Here is a 10,286-nt window from a genome sequence, read left to right on the forward strand (position 1 = left end):
TGAAGGGGTGTGGCTTGGACATCAGACCAGACAACCTAAAATGATGATCTCTCTTTGTAGGGAGATTGAAATTTTGGGTATATGGATTGATAATACTGACTCTAGTTTACTAAATTGGAATAAGAAAGAAAATGAAATAAAAATGGAAATTATGAAATGGGAGAACAAAGATACAAATTATAAAACGCGTATTAATATTGTAAAAACACACATAATTTCGAAACTTCTTTTCCTTGCCGCAATTTTTCCTCCTCCGAGAACAACTGTAATGAAAATAAGTAAGATGTGCATTAAATTTATCTGGGGATCCAATCGAGAAGTGACTAAGAGAAAATGTATGTACAAGACTAGGAAACACGGGGGTTTGGGAGCCCCAGACTTAGAGATTGTCTTGCGAATTCCTTTTATTAAAATTACTCAAAGTGCAATTTCTCGGGGTGCCCCGTGGGTTCGAGGGAAAGAAGAATTGTGGCAAAAGAAAAGAGGCAGGGCCAGAGCGGGCGTTCCATACCACAGACTTATGTTTGGTGATTTATTAAGTCAATGGGAACATTATAGTTTAAATATTCTCCAAGATAATACGAAAAATATTTATAAAAAAAATTAATGGAATCAAAAATGAAGGTTTAATTCAATATAAGTATGCAAATGAAGATGAAAATCCTTTAATAGTTAAAAATATACAAGACCAACTATTATCCGAAAGCATGAGAGACGTGGTGTGGCTCATCTCGCTCGGGCGCCTCCCTGTGAGAGCAGTGGTACAGTGGAGTTGTTTCGTTACCACCATGAAATGTCCTATGACAGGCTGTGATGAAGATGAGACCCTAGAACATCTTCTATTGGATTGTTATAGGACAACTGAGATAAGACAGAAGATGACAGAGATTGGCTATGACGTTGATGTTAATATTAAAGCAGTTAAATATGGTTTGTTTAAAGAAAAAAATGTGTGACGACAAAAGGAGACTCTTTTTGGTTAGTAATGTGTGTAATAAACACATATTTGGAAAACCCGTGCCAAAGGAGTACTTGAACAAAAGATGATAAGTAGTGATGTGGTGAGTAAACATATCATTACAGACCTGCGGAGAAGACGAACAGTGGACCTGAAACTTGGGAAAGTTTTCCCCCCGAATGTATTGAAATTGTAAATTTTGTGAGCGTTGTGTGGACTCAGATGCTAAACTTTCCTCCTTGTTTCTCCCTTTTTGTATGTGTTCATGGTTTTGTATATGTAATTGTATGTGTATGTACATTTTATATGTAAATTTGTTTACTTTAAATAAAGATTTTAAAAAAAAAAAAAAGTAAGACAAACAGGAAAATACTTGGTGCTCTTGGTGTGAGTGAGGTGGCGCTGAAAATAGCCGTTGTTGGTAGGAGAGCGTGCAGCCTAAGCTCTCTCTCCGCGGATGCGGCGAGCCAGCTGGATGTCTCTGGAAGCGCAGGTCGGTCTTGAAGTCTTGAGCGATCTCGCGCAACAGGCGCTGGAAGGGCAGCTTGCGGATCAGCAGCTCGGTGGATTTCTGGTAACGGCGGATCTCGCGCAGAGCCACGGTACCGGGCCTATACCGCCTATTCTTTCTCACGTTCCTTTCCCTGTGATAAGAGCAGAAAATGTAGCGAACAGAGGAGACTCGCTGCTCTTAAAGTGTGTGACTGGCTGTGACGCGGTGCCGCTCCGGCTCGTGATTGGTGACGGGCTCCACGTGGAGCATCGCCCCGCCTCGGTGTGTGCTGCTCATTGGAGAAAAGTGCATTGAATTTGCGCGCTGCCGCAAGCCTCTCTGCGATTGGTGCGTGACGAATCCGCCCGCACTCTGCGGGAATATAAGCGAGGCTTTGAGCTGATCGGACCACATTTTCTCTTAGTCTCGATACTACGAAGAAATCTGGAGGACACACGCCTGAGAGGGGCTCATAAGACAAACAGGAAAATACTTAGAGCGTTTTGTTGCATTTTTAGCTAAACAGAGACAAAATGCCAAAAGTAAAGAGAAGTCGAAAGCCTTCCCCAGACGGCTGGGAGCTCATTGAGCCCACTTTGGACGAGCTGGATCAGAAAATGAGAAAAGCTGAAACTGAACCCCACGAGGGGAAGCGAAAGGTGGAGTCCCTCTGGCCCATTTTCAGGCTGCATCATCAGCGGAGTCGATACATCTATGACCTATTCTACAAAAGAAAAGCCATCAGTAGAGAGTTATACGAGTACTGTATAAAGGACGGCTACGCAGACAAGAACCTCATTGCCAAGTGGAAGAAGCAGGGCTACGAGAACCTGTGCTGCCTGCGTTGCATCCAAACACGAGACACCAACTTTGGAACCAACTGCATCTGCAGAGTCCCCAAGAGCAAGCTGGAAGTTGGAAGGATCATTGAATGCACCCACTGTGGATGTAGAGGATGTTCTGGCTAACCCTTACTTGTATTTTTGGACTTGTGATTTTTCTGTCAGAACCTTGAAGCAACATTATCTTTTTGGAGTCGCCTTCATGTAAAATAATCTGTCATTTTCCCATCCATCACCCTGAGTTGCCATTATAGCGGAGAAAAACAGTGGAAAAATGATAATACACCAAGAGGGGCCGTGTTGAGTATATTAATTTTCTGTTGCTTTTTTTTTTTTTTTTTTTTTTTGTCTTTTTTAAATATCTCGCTAAAGCTTGCAACTCCAAAAGAACCAACTTAAGACCGGTTGTTTCTGGGTGAGGTCATTCCAGCAAGACACAGCCACTGTGGAGGTCATTTCTAATGTGCTTTTAAAGCGCAGTGTTTAAATTTGCCATCACTTTAAAGAGTCATCACTGTTATAGTACAGTTTTAAATAAAGTGTTTCAGATTGTCTTGCTTTGCTTTTTTGTTGTTGTTGGAGGGGGAGTTGTGTGGGTTTTTTTTTTTTTTTTTTTTTTTTTCCAAATAAAATAGACTCTAGACTTTAACAGTCTTCATCTGAAGTTCTGATTCTGTTTGTCGTGTTAAAATAAATCACTGAAAGGCTGAAGGTTTCAAAGATTCGTGTGTAATCATAAAAATAAGATTTGGATAATTGAGGATGGGTACTTTGCATTTGCATGTTCTAAGTATAAAATATTGATGTAATATTTTGTGTTTAATCGCTACAATGGCGCAAACTTCCACAAGCATGTAGCACTAAAAGAAAAAAGCAAGACTGCTGGGAAATTTTCTCCGAGGAAGTAAGATGAGATGCTAAACTAGCTGGCTCCACAGAGGTTTACCGATGACGAAACATTAACAAAGAGGAACATCTCAGAAGTTGCAGCTGTCTGCAGTCATGGAGGACATAAGCACTGTGATGTCCTGGTTTTCCTGCCCGGTGTACAGCCGATACTGGCAGCACTATTGGCAGGCCATGGCGTGGCCTCAGAGGCACAGGCGCGCCTACAGAAAGGCCTTGGAGGCTGCCTACGGCCCCTGCTGCTACCAGGAGGAGGGGCCCTGTGACCAGCCTCGCTATGCTGACTGGAGCTCTGCAGAGAGCAACAGGGAAGACAAGGAGGACGATGCAGAGGCAAGTAGCTCGGAAAGCGAGATTGAGTGCGATGTGAGCAACCCGGCAGTACTTCGCCCGGACTGAGCGACACAGGGAGGAGCTCAAGAAGCAGCAGCAGATGGAGGCGGCGCAGCAGGGCAGCTACATGCCGGCCGATCAGGACCTACACAGCTTCTCGTTGCGGAGCAGTGTCGCCCCTCCCTTGGAGAGACCCGGCGAAAGACGCACGGCCGAGATGAAGAAGCTGTACGGCGGGGATGCGGCCAAGATCATGGCCATGGAGGCAGCGATGCAACTCAATTTTGAAAGAAACTGTGACCTGAAGCAGCCCAAGTACTGGCCTGTGATTCCGCTGAAGCTATGACGCCGTAAACAGTTTGATCTGGAGAAGATCCATGCTCTGATCCCTCTGCGAGCTGCTGATGTAGAACTAACAGGTTTAGGAAGTTTGAAGTTATTTCAAGGAAGAAAACAAAACTTCTGCTCGGCCAAACACGAACATCCCCCGACCTGTCGGCTGCTGCTCCAGATTACAAACCTCTGGCTGCGGCAGTACGAAACACCTCATCGAGGTTTACCCTACTGCATAAATTGGTTTTTAATTTATGGCATGAAACACCAGCACTTAGTCCCCCAAAACATCCTGTTGGTTCGGCGCTAAAAAGTGAGAAGCAGCGTGAGCTGAGGGTCAGAGTTGCAGTAAATTTGCCCCCACAGGTGATGCAAGTGTATTCAAACAGCCTGCGCCTGTGTTTCCTCCTAATCTCTTTTTGTTTACCCTCTGGCTCGGTGATGTTTCATGCTGCAGTAGCTCCTCTTATGCCTGTCAACTTAGTTTAACCACAAAAAACATTGTCCTCCCCGTCCTCCCCTTCCCTCCCCTCCCTGTGTTCAGATTTGGGAGCGTTCCTGCATGGCTGCCTCTGCCTACACAACAAGAGTGATTTGTTGTTGCTACTTCTAAAGTGCGGTTCTCCGATTCTGACATTTCACTGGCTTCAAAGCCACTCGTGTGAGTTCTCTGGGGGAGGGGGGTGTTGACTATTCTGTTTTATCTTGTTTGTGTTTGCACCAAGCTGCTCCATTTTTTTTAAATGGGAGGATGTGTATTTTATATGATTTCTGTTTGTAATAAAGTGTTTTCTGTCCACATGAAAAAAAAAAAAGCAAGACTGGAGGCTATTGGGGACGGTACTAGGACTGCAGGAATTAAGAGTAAAGATCCCTTTCTCATGATGAGACTGTCCCGAGCAGAATATAAAGAGAGAGTGCGATGGACTGAAAAACTGAGACCTACACGCCGATGCATGAAGATACTGAAGGACAAGTTTCCAAGTCACTCACAGTCCACTCTTCTGAGCATCTTCTCCCTGGAGTACCAGAAATGGATCAAAAGGACATTCTCAAGACACCATGTGCCGGATGTTATTGAAAGCTACTACCAAAGGTATCTGAGTGAAGCCAAGGCACAGCCTATTGCTCCTGTCCTGCTTGAATTGGCCAATGAGGTGGATCTGTCTCCTGCGCTGATGGCTCGTATCATCCTGGACAGGTTCCTTCAGGGCCAGGATGGTGGAATGCAATCTAAATCAGTCCTCAACAGCATGCTGAAGGAGCCATCTTTAATTCCAGACCAAATTTTGGCCAGTAATGTCTACCAATGCACAATAAATGACTGCTGTTATGGACCGCTGGTAGACTGCATCAAACACGCCATAGGCCATGAGCATGAAGTGCTGCTCCGGGAAAAACTGAAGGAGAAGAACCTTTCCTTCCTGGATGAAAACCATCTGAGAACTATGGGCTATGACAAAACACCTGATATCATCCTGGAGGTTCCAGTTGCTGTGGAAGGACACATTGTACACTGGATTGAGAGCAAAGCCTCTTTTGGAGATGATCAAAGCCATCAAACCTATCTCAATGAACAATTCTGGAGCTACTGGAACAGGTTTGGTCCAGGCCTTGTGATCTACTGGTATGGCTTTATTGGAGACCTGGACTGCCAGAGAGACAGAGGTATCCTACTCAAAGACTGCTTCCCTACAGACATTGTCACCCTGTGCCATGCCACGCAACAAGACCGATCACCTGAGAGCCAGAATAAAGACAACGAATGAGAAAAGATCAGAAGCAAGAATAAAACCAAAGTACAGATGAAAGAATGAATGGGAGGAAAGAGGGATGACAACAAGGAGGTGGGAAGGGAACAAACACTGAGCTATGCAGGGGTGGATACCTAGATCCGGAAGCAATTTGGCTTTCCTGCAGTGTGAGACTACTGGCAAAAAATCTGCCCTGAACTTCACCTGACCCTCATTCTCTCTCTCTCGCTCTCTCTCTCCCTTTCTTCCTCTCATTCACTGCTCCAAAGCGGCCGCATGTAAATGCACACCAGCATTCTCTATATATCTGACGTCACTCATAGTCATACCTGTAAATGGAAATACATGATCTGGGAGGCTATTCTGGTCGTGGTCAACACCTGGCCCTTGGATGGCCTCTTGCACTGGAGGCTACGGTGCAAGCCAGGGCCGAAGCAGGACATAAGGCCCTTCCTTATCACGCTCAGGCCCTGGCCTTTGTCACTCCTTCCTCCTCCGTTCCATAGGCAGATAAGAGAGGTGCGGTCTAGGGGCTGGGTGACGCCTGCCTCTCACCTGCGTCACTCAGTGCCCTCTCAGTCACTCTCCAGTGGGATAAACAGGATAGTTTCTGATTAAGGCTGGCCCCTCAGTGACCCTTTTCACATTATAAAATCTTTTTTTTTTTTTTTTTTTTTTTGTTAGCACATATGCTTGACAGAACTGTTCATGCTGTTGTCAGTGTTTATTTCTTAACTGCGCAACTAATATTCAAATTCAAAGTTCCACTAACCTAATTAAGCACAAATTTGGATACATTTACAAAAAAGGAATTCTTTTTTTTTTTTTACATTTGTTGGCTTCATGTTTACTGTAGAGTTAAAGTTATTGATAGAATTTCCAATAGCTGTGATCAAAATTGAATAATTTTCTATTTTTTTACGTTGAATATATTAATAATTTTTCACTGCATAATGTCATAAAATAATGAGCATAGCCGTGACAGTTTGCCTAAAGCAAAGCCATATTGAAATTGGGAGTAATGTGGTAGCCTAACAGTATTCACTTTAAAAGGATATAAAATAAGTGAAGAGCTTATCCTCGCATTTGTGAACCTACGTTTGCTTGACCAGTGTGTTTACTTAGTAAAATATCAAAACCAGGAGCTTTTTTACTTGTTTCACAGTAATAAAAAATAAATAAAAAGACTATTAGAATCAGCATTTGTTACATTCTGTCCCACATTTAACCTGTAACAATTTAAAGTAAAACTACTGTACTTGCATGTGTTATTTTGTACATGTAAATATTAACAAATGTGTTGTGTAAACTAAAAAAAAAAAAAAAGCAAGACTGGAGGTGTAGTTATTAGTTATGTAATCATGCCCCCGTATGCCCCATTACCGTTTGCTTCAAACTTCAGCAACTTATGGGTGAGACTTAAGTACATCGGAGACGGGGACCCCCGACCCGTGATTATGTTGCTGAAGAGCTGTTATTGCAAACATCATGGCTGAATGTGCAGGACATATACTCTTTCATTGCTCTGCCCAATAAACGGGATTTTGAGCTGTGTTTTACCCAAGAGGCGCCCTTACGTCGCTTCTTAGAGATCTCTTTTTCCAACGCATCGCATCCGAAATGGAAAGACTGGCAAGTGGAGTCTTCTGTCCAGGTAGAGGTAGTGACTCTTGTTGTTAAGTTCTGGACTGGAAGGATTCCAGACCAAGATATCGAGTTATATCTTAAAAGGCACTGCGAGATTCTTCAACCCCCAGTCAAGCCAGTGGATAAATTCGGATTCTGGTATGGAGTCCGAAAATACAAAGTTCGGATACGTAGAGATGAAGCTGGGCATATAATCTCTATCCCTAATTCCATCTCGTTGGGCCCCTATAATGGCAGGATTATTTATCCTGGCCAATCGGCGAGGTGCTTCATCTGCCAAGGTCCAGACCACCAGGCGAGAGAATGCCCCACTATCAAATGTTGGAAATGTGGTGAGTTGGGCCACAAGGCTAAAATTTGCCAAAACGAAAGTGAGTGCTCCCTCTGTGGTGCGAAAGGGCACACTTTCTTTAAATGCCCCAAGTCTTTTGTGAATATACTTAAATCTTCCCAACAACCTCGACCTTCTGACACCATGGATTTCCCTTCCTTGGAGGATCCTTCTCAAGTTATGGATCCCCCCGTGAATGACCAGGTGAGAGAGCCCCCTCCCTCTCCTCCCCCTCCCCTTCCTCCGACGGCTGCCTCACTGTCACTCCCAGTTTCGCTTGGATTGGATAATCCACAAGTGGATGATCAGGATAACCAGCCTAGCCCTGTTCAAAATGAGTTACCATCTCCACTGTCTCAGTCAAGTAAAAAAAGTGACGAGAGTGATGAAGAGCTAGATGGTAACCTAATCATAGAGACATCGGATGGTGAGAATAAAAGCGATAGCGACGACGAAGAAATCGACAGCGAGCAGACACCTGATGACGACGGAGATAGCGAGGACCATGGATCCTTTCCTCTCTCAGAGGCGGCATCTCTGGCTCTTGCTTCGCTACCCGGGGAAACAAGAGTAAAACGTAAGACCTTCTTTAGTGGAACTCACCCGGCCCTCGACGAGCTCGTCAACGAGGATACGAGAGGAAGCAGAAAAAGGAGCGTTTCTGCTTCTAGCTCTGGAAGAGATAAGCGGAAGGATAATAGACCAAGTCCTCCGTGCGTAATATTTCTGAGATGGTCTCTCCTTTAGTCAACCTATGAGTAACATCAAAATAATGACATTTAATGTCAGAGGCCTTCAATCAGATAAGAGCAGGAAAAGGAAGGTTGATTTTTAAAAAAAACTTGATTATGATATTTTGTGCCTTCAAGAGATGAGATTAAAGACACACGTAGATGTATGTGAATTAAATAAAATGTGGAACACTGCCCATTCAATAATATCGATAGGGGAAGACAGCTCTGACGGAGTGGGTATTTTCTTTAAAAAAGATGCGGTGAATATAATCAAAAGAAGAGACATAATACCGGGACGAGTCCTCCTTGTTGATTGCTGTTATTACGGGCAAAGGTTGCGTATTATTAATGTTTATAATGCACCCGAACGAACGAAAAAGATACAATTGCTGAAAAAACTGAAGTATTTATTAGAGATTGGTTTTAATATAATTTTGTGTGGAGATTTTAACATTGTTACTGAAGCTACTGACAGAATATCCAAGGTTGAGATTTAGAGAATTGCGAGAAAGCAAATTGTTGGTTAAGGTTTGTAAGGAAGCAGCACTTCATGATTTATACAGGCACTTGCATCCACATACCGTCCATTACACTAGATTCGATTCATTAACTAAAACAAGGATTGATAGATTCTACATATCACATAATGTTCAAGGTCTGAAATATGACACTCTTTTAACAGACTTTTCAGATCATATGGTGGTTATGGCAACAGTGTCGTGTTGCCCCCATGAATTTTTGAACTATTGGAAATTGAATACATCCTTGTTAGCAGAGAGTTACTTAGGTTCGAAGTTAAATCTGAAATTAAGAAAATATTACATCTTAAGATTTTTACTACCTCTTTCTCAGAACTTTGGGAGCTTCTTAAACGACGTATGTGTCAATTTTTTAAATTTAAAGCGAGAGAATTAAACCATGCAAAGAATGTAAAATATAATGAAGATGTGAGCAGATATATATATTTAAGAAATAAGAAGGAGAAGGAAGAGAAGGAGGAAAATCAAATGATGTCTCTTAAAGAGGACATTGATCGAGTCAATAGAGAAGTTTTATTTAATATGTTGAGACGTACTGACTTTCACGGGAACAGCGATTATATGATTCTTAATAATCAAAAGAAAAGTCGAAATGATTTTATTGTCTCAATTAAGGATAAACATGGAAAGTCAGTTTTTGAAGAAGAGGGAAAAAGACAAGTAATTAGAGACTATTGTTCGGAAATGTTTTCATCCATAGCTACAAACAGCGAAGCTATTAACAATTTTTTGAGTGAGGTTGAACCATTAGATCCTGTCATTTCAACACGTTCTCACTCCCAACTCTCAAACGTGTGACGCATGGTCAGGCTATGATTTTGATTAATGACTTTTAATAGTCATTCTATAAATGCTGTCCGTTTAAATGGTCTTACCTGTACACACTGCATATCCACCGGATTCCAGCCAGAGTGGATTCTGGAGTCTTCCACGCTCCTGTTAGTGATCCTCCATCTGGATGGATGAGAACAACCTTCTGAACAATCTAGCAGGAGATGGCCCATATCTATGGGACTGATTTGTGCTAATAACGCCCATTGTATGGACTGATAACAGCCGAAGCGGGTGAATAAAGTCACCCAGTAGCTAGCTGTGCCATTACCCAGCATACATCACTCCCTCCATAAATGCAATAAATGATACAAAAGTATCGTTCTACCTGTTTTTCAGGTAGTTGTTTACATTATATAATTTATTGTGTTCTGTATACGTCACTACAATGTGATTTGGAAAATGTCTAAATATACCGACAAAAGGCTCTTCCGCGGCAATCTCTTCAATCGGAGGACCCTTCACGTCAATTCCCGACGCGAGGGGGGTACCCTGCGCGTCCATAAGTGCAGCAGAGGGAGCCTGACCATGCGTCACACGTTTGACGAGTTGGGAGTGAGAACGTGTTGAGCATTAAGAACAAAG

The 10,286-nt window shown here is 42.9% G+C and overlaps 3 pseudogenes; all 3 read left to right on the plus strand.

Moving 5' to 3' along the window:
- The first annotated feature begins 1,811 nt into the window (after positions 1-1,811).
- Positions 1,812-3,114, plus strand: LOC101480005 (protein BUD31 homolog pseudogene; annotated as a pseudogene).
- Positions 3,115-3,127: 13 nt separating this feature from the next.
- On the plus strand, positions 3,128-4,013 carry LOC106676769 (gem-associated protein 8 pseudogene; annotated as a pseudogene).
- A 662-nt stretch (positions 4,014-4,675) lies between these two features.
- On the plus strand, positions 4,676-5,731 carry LOC106676771 (CDAN1-interacting nuclease 1 pseudogene; annotated as a pseudogene).
- Positions 5,732-10,286: the final 4,555 nt, after the last annotated feature.

This window comes from Maylandia zebra, linkage group LG3 (assembly GCF_041146795.1).
Source record: "Maylandia zebra isolate NMK-2024a linkage group LG3, Mzebra_GT3a, whole genome shotgun sequence".
Classification (NCBI taxonomy): domain Eukaryota; kingdom Metazoa; phylum Chordata; class Actinopteri; order Cichliformes; family Cichlidae; genus Maylandia; species Maylandia zebra.